At 42.3% G+C, this 10,486-nt stretch overlaps 1 pseudogene; it reads left to right on the top strand.

Moving 5' to 3' along the window:
- Window positions 1–3,070: 3,070 nt before the first annotated feature.
- Window positions 3,071–10,168, top strand: LOC100406279 (protein FAM98A pseudogene; annotated as a pseudogene).
- Window positions 10,169–10,486: the final 318 nt, after the last annotated feature.

Genomic DNA, 10,486 nt, shown 5'->3' with positions numbered 1-10,486 from the left:
AAAAAAGAAATCTCTCTGGATCTGAGCATCCTGGGGTTTCTGTCTCACTGCCTGTCACACGTGAACATGTTAGCAGCATAGCGATGTCTTCATACCACTTTCTACAAGCCAGACACATCCCTTTCCAATGTGGCAAAAATGAATATGTTTATTAGCATGACCCAAAGATATAGCCTGTATCTAGCATATACAAAGAAGCAAAAGTATATAAACTTAAAATTATGCTCAGTAATCAGTGTTTCAATATTCTATCTTACTTAGAAATCATCCAGGTATTCACAAATTATGCCTTAATTAGCTCAATTTGAAATCGCTCTGAGGTCTTAGGTTGTCTAAAGATCTGGAAGATCATCTTCAAGCTGACAGTGCAACATACGAGCACTGAAGTAAACGGCTCATCAGAATCAGGATTCCACGGACTTTCAATAATCTTCTAAATTACAAAGGAGCAATGCTGGCTTATTCAATCAGTAGACTTAGTTAAGGAAGAACTAACCCAAGTAGTAAGTATTCTGCTTAACATTGCTAAATCAGGGAGAGCTGTTTTAAAACCAGATTTTAGATGGGATTGAATTCGTCTCATTTACCAAGGATTTGCTTAGTTTTTAAACTTGAATTTTTAGAACATTTCTGAATTAGATTTTGTATACATACACACACACATCACATCACATTTAAAGCATACTTTCATTAATTAAGTTCAATTTCCCATTTTCTTGAAATTTTAGAAATTTTCACTTTATGTAAGTGCTAATGTATTTCTGTAAACCAATCAGACAGAGCTCCTTAAATTTAAGATTTTTTTTTTTTTTACAGGCACGCGCCACCATGCCCAGCTAATTTTTTGTAGTTTTTAGTAGAGACAGGGTTTCACCATGTTGACCAGGTTGGTCTCGATCTGCCGACCTCGTGATCCACCCGCCTCGGCCTCCCAAAGTGCTGGGATTACAGGCTTGAGCCACCACACCCGGCCAAATTTAAGATATTTTATGATTTAACTTATTAATACTGTGAAAGGAACATAAATCTTGGAACCCCAAAATCACTAAGCCAAAGGGAAAAGACAAGCTTGGAACTTCAAAGCTGCCCCCTATCCTATTCCTAAATAAGATATGTACCAAGATAAAAAAGCTACATACCTCCCTCACAATTGACCCACAAGGAAATTCCCTGTGGACCAAGGGCACACGGACTTCAGTCATCCCTCTGCTCACATGAAACAAATGCATATCTGATTTCTTCCTCTGCCCTCTAGTTTCACTAAGCCAGACTAAGGCATAAATGACTATTCCTGTCAATTGCGCATTCAGTTAAAGGTTAATCAGAAACTCAAAAGCACGCAACCATTTGTCTCTTAACTACCTATGACCTGGAAGCTCCCTACCCAAGTTGAGGTGTCCCACCTTTCCAGACTGAACCAAGGTACGCCTTACATATATTAATTTATGTCTTATGTCTCCCTAAAATGTATAAAACCAAGCTGTGTCCCAACACCTTGGGCAAATGTCATTAAGTCTTCCTGAGACTGTGTCACAGGCATGTCCTTAACCTTGGCAAAATAAACTAAGTTGATTGGGGCCTATCTCAGATACCTTTTGGTTGACAATTTGACAATCACAAAGGGACTCTGAGTGGAGGTGCCCCTAACCTTTGACAAATCTCCTACTGGTGCTCAGTTCGTTAGCATGACCCAAAGACATAGCCTCTATCTAGCATATAAAAATAAGCAAAAGTATATACACTTAAAATTATGCTCAGCAATCAGTGTTTCAATATTCTATCTTACTTAGAAATCATCCAGGTATCCACAAATTATACCTTAATGAACTTGGTTTGAGCTCTCTTATAGAGCTATCTTTATGGCTCAAACCAACAGGACAACTTGCTGAGGCCTGGCAGCTCCCCTCCCTCCAGAGAATCCCTGATCTCCCAATATTTGGTTGCAATCTAAAGATTATTTTGTCCTACAACCATCCAGGGATAAGAAAACTATACATTCCCACAAGAGATAAAGCCTGTTTTGAATGCAGACAAATAATCATAAGACATATAGAGCTCCGATGTTCAGACACAGAGATGTCACAAAGAAGAATTAAAGTTTCACAGTCACGTAAGGAAGGACTTGTCGTATTCATACAGTTGTTTGTGAGTGTAAGTGGTTACTGAATTTCCAGTCCTAAAAAGAATATAGAAATGCATTTACAGACAGATGCAGAACTGGTCGCCATCCACAGGGCAGTTATTCATTGCGTTCTACTGGACACAATTTGCATTTCTACCCCTTTTCTGCAGCTTCTGGAGTCGTAAGGTGGTTTTTGCTTATTTTGTTGTCTTTGCCTGTTTCAGACTCTCTCGCTGTGTCCCCTGTGCTCTCCATAGACTCTCTCATGCGCTCACCACTCCACTGTGTCCTTCAGGCCTTGGCTCACATATGTGTCCTCAAAGATGTTTTCCCAGAACAACCAAGCTAAATTCGCCTCCACTGCAAGTCCTCACTCACAGCTCCACTGTCCCCTTCGTAGAACTTATGCTAATCTGTCATCATGTTTGTATTTTCAGCATTGTTGAAAGTCTGTGCGTTCCACACAGCAGAGATAATCTCTCTTTTCCTTCACATCCTACTCCCAGCAACTACCTTGAGTAGTTCACAGCAGATATTCACAAATATTTCTCGAATACATAAAAGATAGAAGTGGACAATGAACAGCTTTCTGAAGGCTGAACTCACTCCAAGTTCTTTAAAGAATTAAAGTGAGTGCTGGAACAGGGGCTACTCCAGTAGCTCTCTTAACCTACCTTTGTGTTCGGAAGAATAATGGACATCCTTCCTCTGTCTCTCCTAGATCAGCTCCCTGAGTTGTCAGGGCTGAGAGAGCTGTCCCTCTACCCTAACTCCTGTCAGAGTCTCTTTCAGAGCCCCTGGGGGTGTCCATGGAAAGGCAGAACTAGTGATTCAGCTCTGCACACCAAAGTGGGTCTGCGTCCCGGCCTTACCTGGGGCTTACAGGTGCACGTGGGTTTTCAGTCTTCACAGAGCTTTCTTAGCCCTGCACTGTTCTAAAAGGGCTAGATGAGGAAAGGAGCCCAAGAGCACAGTGGCCTTGGAGACTCTGAAGCTAGCTCTCCTGGTAGTTACGAGCCACCCTGCAAGATGTACCCTTTGCCAGGTGGTAGGCCAGCTTCGTCTCACATCTCCCAGAGGCTCTACGGGACAGGTGGCCTAGCTCAGGCTGCTGAAACAAACAGCACAGACTGGGTGGCTGAAACAACGGACATTTATTTCCTCACTGCTCTGAACATTGAAAAGCCTAAGATTGAGACCCCGCAGGGTCGGCTTCTGGCGAGGGCTTTCCTCCTGGCAAGCAGACGGCCACCCTCCCACTGTCCTCACATGGCCTTCCCTTGATGTGTGAGCATGGAGAGGAGAGAGACCATCTTCTTTTATGGCACCAATCCTGTAGGACTAGGACCCCATCCTTAGGACCTCATATAACCTTTATTACCTCCTGGAAGCCCGATTTTAAATGCAGTCACATTGGGGTGAGCGCTTGAACGCATGAGTTTGGGGAAGACACGATTCAGTCAACAGCAGTAGGAACAACCTCATTTTACAGATGGGAAAGTTGAGGCAAAAGGGAGTTCAGCAAAGCCTGTTCTAGTCTTGGGGAGCGGAGCCAGGGGTGAATCCTGGGCTATCAGGGGTCGGAGCCATGCCTCTGGCCAGCATGCTGTACCTCCTCCCCACACCAACATGATGGCTGCCACACAAGTACCAGGTCTCACTAGGCACTGCAGACGCACTGAGTCAGGGCTCTGGTCAGAAGGCACGGTTATGCTTGCTGGGCCACAGCTGCTTGAGAGGCTTAACGCCCTGGAACCCTCCCTCACATAGCCAGGAAGCCACAGGGAAGAGTAAAGTGATCTGTAGGGCTACACAAGGCTGCACGACGTCACAGTGGGTCTGCACCCCCAAGAGAGGAGAGGGCATGAAAGAGTCAGGAGCAGACAGACACCTGCTCATCCTCCCACCTCAAGAGAACACACCCCAGGGAAGACCCGAAGCAGGACGTCCCCAGCAGGGTCCTAGGTGTGCCTGCCAATGCGTGCGTTTCCTAGCCTGGGAGCTCAGGAGAGTCTGGCCATAGTTTGCCTCCCCTAAAACAGCTGGAACGCCATATGTGGATTAGGTCAGAAATAAAGTGCAACCCTTTTTTCCTCCCAAATACTGCCAGGTGTTGGGAACTAGTAATAGGTGTGGAACAAATTGAGTGGAAAGCGTAAAGTGTGAAGTACACACTTACTGTCCAAAAAAGTGTGTAAACAACAAATCCCTTAAAATTTATTTATTCTTCTTTCTTCAAAGAACAGCTTTTTGAAAATTGTGGTAATAGCTTCGTAAGGCTTTTAAAAGCCTACTAGTGAAGTTTTTTTAATTTTTGTTTATTTATATATCTATTTTTACTTTAAGTTCCAGGATGCAAGTGCAGAACATGCAGGTTTGCCACACGTGTGCCACGGTGGCTTGCTGCACCTACCAACCCATCACCCAGGTTTAAGCCTCACATGCTTGCAGCTGGTTTCTGTAGACGCTGTTAGGGAAAAAAAGCCTCACATGCATCATCCGTTTGTCTTGATGTTCTCCCTTCCCTCGCCTCCCCCACTGACAGGCCCAGGTGTGTGCTGTTGCCCACCCTGTGTCCATGTGTTCTCATTGTTCAACTCCCACTTAGGAGTGAGAACATATGACGTTTGGTTTTCTGTTTCTGTGTTACTTTGCTGAGGATGATGGCTTCCAGCTTCATCCATGTCCCTGCAAAGGACAGGAGCTCATTCCTTTCTATGGCTGCATTGTATTCCACTGTGTATGTGTACCACATTTTCTTTATCCAGTCTATCATTGATGGGCATTTGAGTTGGTTCCACTTCTTTGCAATTGTGAACAGTGCTGCAATGAACGTATGTGTGTGTGTGTTTATTATAGAATGATTCACACTCCTTTGTGTATACATCCTGTAATAAGATTGCTGGGTCAAATGGTATTTCTGGTTCTAGATCCTTGAGGAATTGCCATGCTGTCTTCCACAATGGTTGAACTAATGTACACTCCCACCAATAGTGTGAAAGTGTTGCCAGCATCTGTCGTTTCTTGACTTTTTAATAATCGGCGTTCTGACTGGCATGAGATGGTATCTCATTGTTTTTGATTTGCATTTTTCTAATGATCAGTGATATGGAGATTTTCTCATGTTTGTTGGCTGAATAAATGTCTTCTTTTGAGAAGTGTCTGCCCTTTGCCCACTTTTTGATGACGTTCTTTGGTTTTTTTCTTGTAAGTTTGTTTAAGTTTCTTGTAAATTTGGATAAGACCTTCGTCCCATGGGTAGATTGCAACCATTTTATCTCATTCTGTAGGTTTCCAGTTCACTCTGATGACAGTTTCTTTTGCTGTGCAGAAACTCTTTAGTTTAATTAGATCCCACTTGTCAATTTTAGCTTTTGTTACAATTACTTTTGATGATTTCATTATAAAACCTATTCCCATGCCTATGTCCTTAATGGTATTGCCTAGGTTTTCTTCTAGGGTTTTTATGGTTTTTGGTTTTACATTTAAGTCTTTAATACATCTGGAATTAATTTTTGTATAAGGTATAAGGAAGGGATATAGTTTCAGTTTTCTGCATATGGGTAGCCAGTTTCCCCAGCACCATTTGTTAAATACAGAATCCTTTCCACACTGCTTGTTTTTGTCAGGTTTGTCAAAGACCAGATGGTTGTAGATATGTGGTCTTGTTTTTGAGGTCCCTATTCTGTTCCATTGATCTATATGTCTATTTTGGTACCAGTACCATGCTGTTTTGGTTACTGTAGGCTTGTATTATAGCTTGAAGTCAGCTAGTGTGATGCCTCCAGCTTTGTTCTTCTTTGCTTAGGATTGTCTTGGCTATGCAGGCTCTTTTTTGGTTCCACATGAACTTTGAAGTTGTTTTTTCTAATTCTGTGAAGAATGTCAATGGCAGTTTGACGGGAATAATATCGGATCTATAAATTACTTTGGTCAGTATGGCCGTTTTTATGATATCAGTTCTATCTATAAGAATGGAATGCTTTTCCATTTATTTCCTTGAGCAGTGGTTTGTAGTTCTTCTTGAAGAGGCACTTCACATCCTTTCTTACCTGTATTCCTAGGTATTTTATTCTCTTTTCAGCAATTGTAAATGGTAGTTCATTCATGATTTGGCTCTCTGCTTGTCTATTGTTGGTGTACAGGAATGCTTGTGATTTTTGCACATCGATTTTGCATTCTGAGACTTTGCTGAAGTTGCTTCAATTTAATGAGTTTTGGGGCTGAGATGTGGAGTTTTCTAAATATAGGATCATGTTGTCTGCAAACAGACAATTTGACTTTCTCTCTTCCTATTTGAATACGTTTATTTCTTTTTCTTGCTTGATTGCCCTGGCCAGAACTTCCAATACTATGTTGAACAGGAGTGGTGAGAGAGGGCATACCTGTTTTGTGCTGGTTTTCAAAGGGAATGCTTCCAACTTTTGCTCATTCAATATGATATTGGCTATGGGTTTGTCATCAATAGCTCTATTTTAAGATATGTTCCATCAATACTAGTTTATTGATAGTTTTTAACATGAAAGGATGTTGAATTTTATCAAAGGTCTTTTCTGCATCTATTGAGATAATCGTGTGATTTTTGTGGTTGGTCCTGTTTATGTGATGGATTATGTTTATTGATTTGTGTATGTTGAACCAGCCTTGCATCTCAGGGATGGAGCTGATTTGATTGTGGTGGATAAGCTTTTAGATGTGCTGCTGGATTCAGCTTGCCAGTGTTGTATTGAGGATTTTCGCATTGATGATCATAAGGGATATTGGCCTGAAGTTTGCTTTTCTGTTGTTGTGTTTCTGCCAGGTCTTAGCATCAGGATGATGCTGGCCTCATAAAATGTATTAGGGAGGAGTCCCTCCTTTTCAATCGTTTGGAATCGTTTCTGAAGAAATGGTACCAGCTCATCTTTGTACCTCTGGTAGAATTTGACTGTGAATCATCTGATTTTGAGTGTTTTTTGGTTGGCAGGCTATTCATTACTGCCTTAGTTTCAGAACTTGTTATTGGTCTATTCAGGGATTTGACTTGTCCCTGGTTTAGTCTTCGGAGGGTGTATGTGTCCAGGAATTTATCCATTTCTTCTAAATTTCCTGTTTATGTGCATAGAGGTGTTTATACTATTTTCTGATGGTAGTTTGTATTCCTGTGGCATCAGTGGCGATACCCCTTTATCATTTTTTTATTGTGTCTATTTGATTCTTCTCCCTTTTCTTCTTTATTAGTCTAGCTAATGGTCTATTTTATTAATTTTTTTCAAAACACCAGCTCCTGGATTGATTCATTTTTTAAAGGGTCTCGTGTCTCTATCCCTTTCAGTTCTGCTCTGATCTTAGTTATTTCTTGCGTTCTGCTAGCTTTGGATTTGTTTGCTCTTGCTTCTCTAGCTCTTTTCATTGTGATGCTAGGGTATTGATTTCAGATCTTTCCAGCTTTCTGATGTGGGCATTTAGTGCTATAAAATTCCCTCTTAACACCATTTTAGCTGTGTCCCAGAAATTCTGGTACATTGTCTCTTCATTCTCATTGGTTTCGAAGAACTTGATTTCTGCCTGAATTTCATAATTTACCCAGGAGTCATTCAGGTGCAGGTTATTCAATTTCCATGTAGTTGTGTGGTTTTGAGTGAGTTTCTTAACCCTGAGTTCTAATTTGGTTGAACTGTGGGCTGAGAGACTGTTTGTTATGATTTCAGTTCTTTTGCATTTGCTGAGGATTGTTTTACTTCCAGTTATGTGGTTGATTTTAGAGTAACTGCCATGTAGCACTGAGGAGAATGTATAAATTCTGTTGTTTTGGGGTGGAGAGTTCTGTAGACACGTATTAGTTCCCTTTGATCCAGAGCTGAGTTCAAGTCTTGATTATTTTTGTTAATTTTCTGTCTCATTGATCTGTCGAATATTGACAGTGAGATGTTAAAGTCTTCCACTATTATTGTGTAGGAGTCTAAATCTCTTTGTGGTTCTCTAAGAATTTGTTTTATGAATCCGGGTGCTCCCGTGTGGGGTGCATATGAATTTAGTTAGCTCTTCTTGTTGAATTAATCCCTTTACCATTATGTAATACCCTTCTTTGTCTTTTTTGATCTTTGTTGGTTTGAAATCTGTTTTGTCGGAGACTAGAACTGCAATCTCTGATTTTTTTCTGCTTTGCATTTGCTTGGTAAATATTCCTACATCCTTGTATTTTGAGCCTATGTGTGTCTTTGAACATGAGAGGGGTCTCTTGAATACAGCACACTGATGGGTCTTGACTCTATGCAATTTGTCAATCTGTGTCTTTTAATCGGGGCATTTAGCCAATTTATATTTAAGGCTAATATTGTTACGTGTGAATTTGATTCTGTCATCATGACTCTAGCTGGTTATTTTGTACACTAGTTGATGCTGTTTCTTCATAGTGTCATTGGTCTTTGTATTTTTATGTGTTCTGGAGTGGCTGGTACCAGTTTTTCCTTTCCACATTTAGTGCCTCCTTCAGGAGCTCTTGCAAGGCAGACCTGGTGGTGGCAAATTCCCTCAGCATTTGCTTGTCTGAAAAGAATTTTGTTTCTCCTTCACTTAGGATGCTTGGTTTGGCCATATATAAATTCTGGGTTGAAAATTCTTTTCTTTAAGAATGCTCTATATTGGCCCCCACTCTCTTCTCTTGTGGGGTTTTTGCTGAGAGATCCACTGTTAGTCCAATGGGCTTCCCTTTATAGGTGACCTGGCCTTTCTCTATGGCTGCCCTTGACATTTTTTCCTTAATTTCAAACTTGGAGAATCTGATGATTGCATGTCTTGGAGTTGATCTTCTCATGGAGTATCTTTGTGGGCTTTCTGTATTTCCTGAATTTGAATATTAGCCTGTCTTGCTAGGTTGGGGAAGTTTTCCTGGAAGGTATCCTGAAGTGTGTTTTCCAACTTGGTTGCATTCTCATCTCTTTTAGGTTCTCCAGTCAGTCATAGGTCTCGTCTTTTTCATAATCCCATATGTTTCTCGGAGGTTTTGTTTGTATGAAGTCTGGAGAAAGTTGCTTATAAAACGTTTGGATGTCACTGTACAGTCTTTGAGCTGGTCTGACAGAGCTAAAAGTCAGACAGAAAAATTAGCCAAGGTTTACCAGTTGAAAAGTTTTTCCTGTACCCTAAAAGTACTATTTCTGTTGCCCATCTTTTGGCTGCAAGACAGCACTTGTCAAAGATTTTAAGGACAAGCAGTGGCTCTATAAGAGAAGACTGTGGTGCCATCAATAAGGTGTTGATGGGCAAGGTGCCTGACAGAGGTGGCAGACCCAATGAAATCAAACCTCCACTCCCAGAGATGCCACCATGGCAGAAGCGGCAAGATAGCCCCAGCAGCAAACAGAAGGCTGAGGAGGAGGAAGAGGTGGTTATGAATATTCCTCATATGCAGGACCAGAAGGTCGTGAACAAGGAGGTGGGAGAGGTGGACGTGGCGGCTATGACCATGGTGGCCAAGGGGGAGGAAGAGGAAATAACTAAAAAAGAGGCTGGACAGATGGAGTGGAGGAGAAGGTAGCTACCAAGATGGTGGCTATGGAGATTCAGGTTTCCAGCCAGGTGGCTATTATGGTGGCCACAGTGGCGGCTATCAAGGTAGAGGTTATGGTGGATTTCAGACATATTCATATATAGGAAGCGGATACCAGGGTGGTGGCTACCAGCAGGATAATAGATACCAAGATGGCGGGCACCAAGGTGATTGTGGCAGTGGTGAGAGCACCTTGTGGAGGGCAAGGTGGTTGTGCTGATCAGAGAGGAGGCTGGGGAGGAAGAGGGAGCCAGAATTATCACCAAGGGGGTCAATATGAACAGCTTTTCCAGCACGGGGTGCAGGGTCCATCCCCGCAGGGTCTAGTGGATGTTCTTTTGTGTGCGGAGATGATAGATCATAGAAAAGAAAGACACAAGGACACAGAGATAAGAGAATTCATCTGGACTCGGGGGGGCCACTGCTACCAAGGGGTGGAGTCCAGCAGTGGCCCTGAATGCCTGGACGTGCTGATATTTATTGCATACAAGGCAGGGGGCAGTGCCAGAGAGTGACTCATCTGACATGATTGGTAGGGGTTGACCCCTACCAAATCACATTCTTACAACATGGGGGGCCACGTGGGCACAGTTCAGGGAGTCACGTGGATACAGTACAGAGGGCCCCTCCCTCTCAGGTAGCCGCTGCAATGAGAGGAGGCACATACATCAGTATCTTTCTATGCACTTATCAGAGAGATCAAAGGCTTTTAGGATTCTTCTAGTCTTACTTATCACAGCTTCTAAGAATTTACAAGAGAGCACCGGGTGGGAAAGTGGAACATGAAAGTGGACAAGGATGGTGACCATTTGAGTGCAGCACCACGGAGGGGG

Source organism: Callithrix jacchus, chromosome 1 (genome assembly GCF_049354715.1).
Source record: "Callithrix jacchus isolate 240 chromosome 1, calJac240_pri, whole genome shotgun sequence".
Lineage (NCBI taxonomy): Eukaryota > Metazoa > Chordata > Mammalia > Primates > Cebidae > Callithrix > Callithrix jacchus.
The sequence above is the reverse complement of the archived record's forward strand: the minus strand, read 5'-3'. Positions and strand labels throughout refer to the sequence as shown.